Raw genomic sequence first — 5,240 nt, 5'->3', positions numbered from 1 at the left:
ACTGGAGAGAAAGCTGCCATCGAGAACAAGCAATGATAGCTATGGTGGTTTTACAAAACAGAAAAGTGGGGCATGTTGGGAGAAAAGCTGAGTGTTGGGAGAGAAGCTGAGGCAGGGCTTGGAACATGTCCAGGGTCCAGGGTAAAACCCCTCATGGCCTTTGGAATGTACCCAGACTTGCTAGCTCCTTGCTTCCAGCGCTCTCATTATCTCAAGTAGCCATATGTTTCAAAGAAAATGCTAAACCGTTACAGCTGCAGTTCATTCGCTTGATCCACCACTTCCTTTTAACCCCCACATCCTCACCACCTGTTTCTTTGTTTGATCACCAATGAATAGCGTGGGCTCCCAGAGCTCAGGGCCTTCACAGCCTCCATACTAGCATTGGCCCCCGGTCCCACTTTCTCTCTCAACTTGTCTTTTCTCATTCCTTTGACTCCACCAGACTTCATAGCCCCCACGGGCTGGTGTTGGGTCCGATCACCCCAACATCCACCACCATGCCTGGCTAATTTTTGTATTTTTAATACAGATGGGATTTCACCATGTTGGCCAGGCTGGTCTTGAACTCCTCCCAAAGTGCTGGGATTACATGCGTAAGCCACCATGCCCAACCATCAGTAAACCTTTAATATTGTCTGGGATCCAAACAGGCCCAGCAAACAAAGTCTTGCCAGGAATTGTTCTTCATGGGTGGGGATTTGTGAATGAAGTGCCAAGGCTCTCAAATGGAAAGGAGTAATGACTTAGAGAGCAAGATTAGAAGGCAGAAGATGTGGCACTTCACTAGCCATGCAATCTTGGACAAATTATTTCACCTCTTTTTTATTTTGAGACAAAGTCTCTCTCTATCACTCCAGGCTGGAGTGCAGTGGCACTATCTCGGCTTACTGCAACCTCTGCCTCCCAAGTCCAAGTGATTCTCATGCTTCAGCCTCTAAGTAGGTGAGATTACAGGCATGCACCACCATGCCCAGCTAACTTTTGTATTTCTAGTAGACATGGGGTTTCACCATGTTGCCCAGGCTGGTCTCGAACTCCTGACTACAGGTGACCCACCTGCTTTGGCCTCCCAACGTGCTGGTACTACAGGCATGGGCCACCATGCCTGGCCTCATTTCACCTCTTAAACTTGGGTTTTCTTTTGAGGCAGTTACACTTGATTTATAAGAATCCTCTCAGTTTTAAAATTCCATAAAATTCCAGAAGCACTGTCCGGGAGAAGTAGTGAGTCCCCTGGGAGAAAGTAGTGAGTTCCCCGTCTCTGGAAGCATTCAAGCAGAGTGAGAATAGTCAGTTGTCTGATACGCTGTAGACAAAATTCGTACATTAGGCAGGAGGTTAATATTTGATTTGAATAATTAAGTCAATAATAAAAAATAGTATTGAGTATGTAATATGTGCCCAGCACTGTTCTAAGCATTTACACATGTCTCATTTATTTGATCCTTTCAGTAATTGCAAGGCGGGGTGGATACTATCCCCATTGTACAGAGGATAGTCTGATCAGAGGCAGCACTAACCAGAGATCTCACAACTAGGGAGAGATGGAGATTGGAAATCAGTTTGCTGCGGCCCCCACCAAGTCCTAATCACCACCCAATTCTGTCAGCAGCCTCCGGGCTCTGGGGTGGGCGTGTCTTCCCGCTGGCCTGGGATCTGGGTGCAAGGTGACCTGCCTGCCTCCTACCCGTCTCCCTCTGAGGCAGGGAATTGAGCGTGGAATGCAGACAGCAGGCTTGCCAACAAAGCTGCTTTCCCACAGCCTGCAGCAGAAAGCTGACTTCTGCTTCTTGGGGCTGCAGATGCTCTGAGCCCTTCACCAGCAGCCTTATTTTACAGAAGACGAAACTAACACCCAGAAAAGGCAAGCTACCTACCCAAGGTCACAGAACAAACAAGTGGCACAGTTGCCTGGAGTCCTCACTTCCAGGCCAGTGCCTTGATGTTCTGTTTTGTTTTTATCTAAATCACATGACTGCAATCGCTTGCATATGACAGTCCCTCGGTTTTCTGTTCTGAATATACATATTTTCTTTGTTTTGTTTTGTTTTGTTTTGTTTTTTCCTTTGAGACAGAGTTTCACTCTTGTTGCCCAGGCTGGAGTGCAATGGTGCGCTCTCAGCTCACTGCAACCTCCACCTCCCAAGTTCAAGCGATTCTCCTGCCTCAGCCTCCCGCGTAGCTGGGATTACAGGCGCCTGCCACAATGCCTGGCTAATTTTGTATTATTAGTAGAGACAGGGTTTCTCCATGTTGGTCAGGCTGGTCTCAAACTCCCGACTTCAGGTGATCTGCCTGCCTCAGCCTCCCAAAGTGCTGGGATTACAGGCATGAGCCACCACGCCCGGCATGAATATACACATTTTCTAATCAAGGCCTATGTATCAACTACAGCAAACTGGAGATTCACAACAGCGGCAATTATTCAAAACGAAACTCTTTGCCTATTACATTCTAAAAATTCTATTTGTTTCCTTTTTTATTATTATTATACTTTAAGTTTTGGGTTACATGTGCACAACGTGCAGGTTTGTTACATATGTATACATGTGCCATGTTGGTGTGCTGCACCCATTAACTCGTCACTTAGCATTAGGTATATCTCCTAATGCTATCCCTAATCGAACCTCACTCCTGCACAACAAGATATTTATCTCTTGTTGGTCCTGAATCCACACTTGTGCTCCTTTGAGGCAAGTTTCCTCACTAACATTGAGCCCCCTAATTACATATTAACCTTTGCCCCAGCTGTCACCCAGCCAGAATTCCCTCCACAGTCCTCTGCTTATCTGGCCTGCTGGGAACTCAGGATCAAACAGCACTGAGAATTCAACAATTATTTCTTTCTTCTTCTTTTTTTGTTTTTCTCAAGATCTGCTTTTAGGAGAAGGAATCATTTCAACACTGCATTACAAATGAATTTATACCTCAGTCAGAAACAAGCAACCCCACACCCCACTCCCCACTAAGCTTTTCTTTTTTTTTTGGAGACGGAGTCACATGCTGTTGCCAAGGCTGGAGTGCAGTGGTGCCATCTTGACTCACTGCAACCTCCGCCTCCCGGGTTCAAGCAATTCTCCCGCCTCAGGCTCCAGAGTAGCTGGGACTATAGGTGCAAGCCACCACGCCAGGCTCTTTTTTTTTTTTTTTTTTTTTTTTGAGACGGAGTCTCGCTCTGTCGCCCAGGCTGGAGGTGCAGTGGCGCGATCTCGGCTCACTGCAAGCTCCGCCTCCCAGGTTCATGCCATTCTCCTGCCTCAGCATCCTGAGTAGCTGGGACAACAGGCGCCCGCCACCACGCCTGGCTAATTTTATGTATTTTTAGTAGAGACGGGGTTTCACTGTGTTAGCCAGGACCGTCTCGATCTCCTGAACTGATGATCCGCCTGCCTCGGCCTCCCAAAGTGCTGAGATTACAGGCGTGAGCCACCGCGCCCGGCCAATTATTGTATTTTTAGTAGAGACAGAGTTTCACCATGTTGGCCAGGCTGGTCTCCAGCTCCTGACCTCAAGTGATCCACCCACCTCTGCCTGTCAAAGTGTCAGGATTACATGCGTGAGCCACTGCACCCGGCCTCTTTTTTGTTTTTTATGGGCAATATGTACTTTCAGATCACATGTTGGTTTGGGGATCAACCTCAGAGTAAGATGCACATTCACATTCTGGAGGATGACAGTTAGGGACAGGCTTTAGAATCCAGTGTGACCTTGGGCAGATCTTTCACCTGTTCTCAATCACATTTGTAAAACATAGGCAAAGACTGTGGCGACCTCACAAACAATGTTTGCTGAAAGGAGAAATAAGTGGTTTTCTGGGCCACTCCGTTCTCATCCTGTCACTCTCATGTCTCACTTCATCCTCAAGTGTAGTTGGAGATTATCATCAACTTCATCCCACCCGCCCACCCCTCGTTGGCATCAAGGTCACCTCCACACTGAGGAACTGTGCCCTTTGCCACTCAGCTGGGGCCCAAAGCTCTGTTCTCCACAAAAGTCATAAAGGGACACTAATGGAAATACTGGCAAATCTTACTACATAGAAATATGAAAAGTTCTGTGTTAAAACTATTGTAAGCAAACTGAGAAAGCAATCATGAAACTGGGAGAAATATGTGCAACGCATAGCATGGGCAGAGGTGAACTTCCCCAATACATAAAGAGCTTTGACTATTCAATACAATGAAGCCTACTAACACAAAAAGAATAAAAAGAAGTAAAGGATATAAACACCTAGGTCACAGAAAAGGAAATACAAACGGTTCTGGACATTTTATTTATTTATTTTTTATTTCCTTTTTTTTTTTTGAGATGGAGTTTCACTCTTGTTGCCCAAGCTGGAGTGCAATGGTGCGATCTCAGCTCACCGCAACCTCCACCTCGCAGGTTCAAGCGATTCTCTTGCCTCGGCCTCCTGAGTAGCTGGGATTACAGGCATGCACCACCACGCCGGGCTAATTTTGTGTTTTTAGTAGATACAAGGTTTCTCCATGTTGGTCAGGCTGGTCTCAAACTCCTGAACTCTGGTGATCTGCCCGCCTCGGCCCCCCAAAGTGCTGGGATTACAGGCATGAGCCACTGTGCCTGGCCAGCCACCAAACCTGGCCTTATTTTTTTAATTAAAACAAAAATTGCCAGGCATGATGGCTCACACCTGTAATCCCAGCACTTTGGGAGGCCAAGGTGGGCAGATCATGAGGTCAAGAGATCGAGACCATCCTGGCCAACATGGTGAAACCCCGACTCTACTAAAAATACAAAAATTAGCTGGGTGTGGTGGTGTGCACCTGTAGTCCCAGCTACTTGGGAGGCTGAGGCAGGAGGATTGCTTGAACCCAGGAGGTGGAGGTTGCAGTGAGCCGAGATCACAGCCACTGCACTCCAGCTTGGTGACAGTGAGACTCCATCTTAAAACAACAACAACAACAACAACAAAACCTAACGAACAAACAAAAAGCAAAAACGACTGAACTAAGAGAACAATTTTCCATCATGTTGAGGAACATATTTAAGAGTTTTATGGCCAGGTGCGGTAGCTCATGCCTGTAATCCCAGTACTTTGGGAGGCTAAGGCGGGCGGATCATCTGAGGTCGGGAGTTCAAAACCAGCCTGACCAACATGGAGACACCCCGACTCTACTAAAAATATCAAATTACCCGGGTGGGGTGGCGCACGCCTGTAACCTCAGCTACTTGTACGGCTGAGGCAGGAGGATCGCTTGAACCCAGAAGGCAGAGGT

This window comes from Nomascus leucogenys, chromosome 18 (genome assembly GCF_006542625.1).
Source record: "Nomascus leucogenys isolate Asia chromosome 18, Asia_NLE_v1, whole genome shotgun sequence".
In the NCBI taxonomy this organism is placed as follows: Eukaryota; Metazoa; Chordata; class Mammalia; order Primates; family Hylobatidae; genus Nomascus; species Nomascus leucogenys.
The sequence above is the reverse complement of the archived record's forward strand: the minus strand, read 5'-3'. Positions refer to the sequence as shown.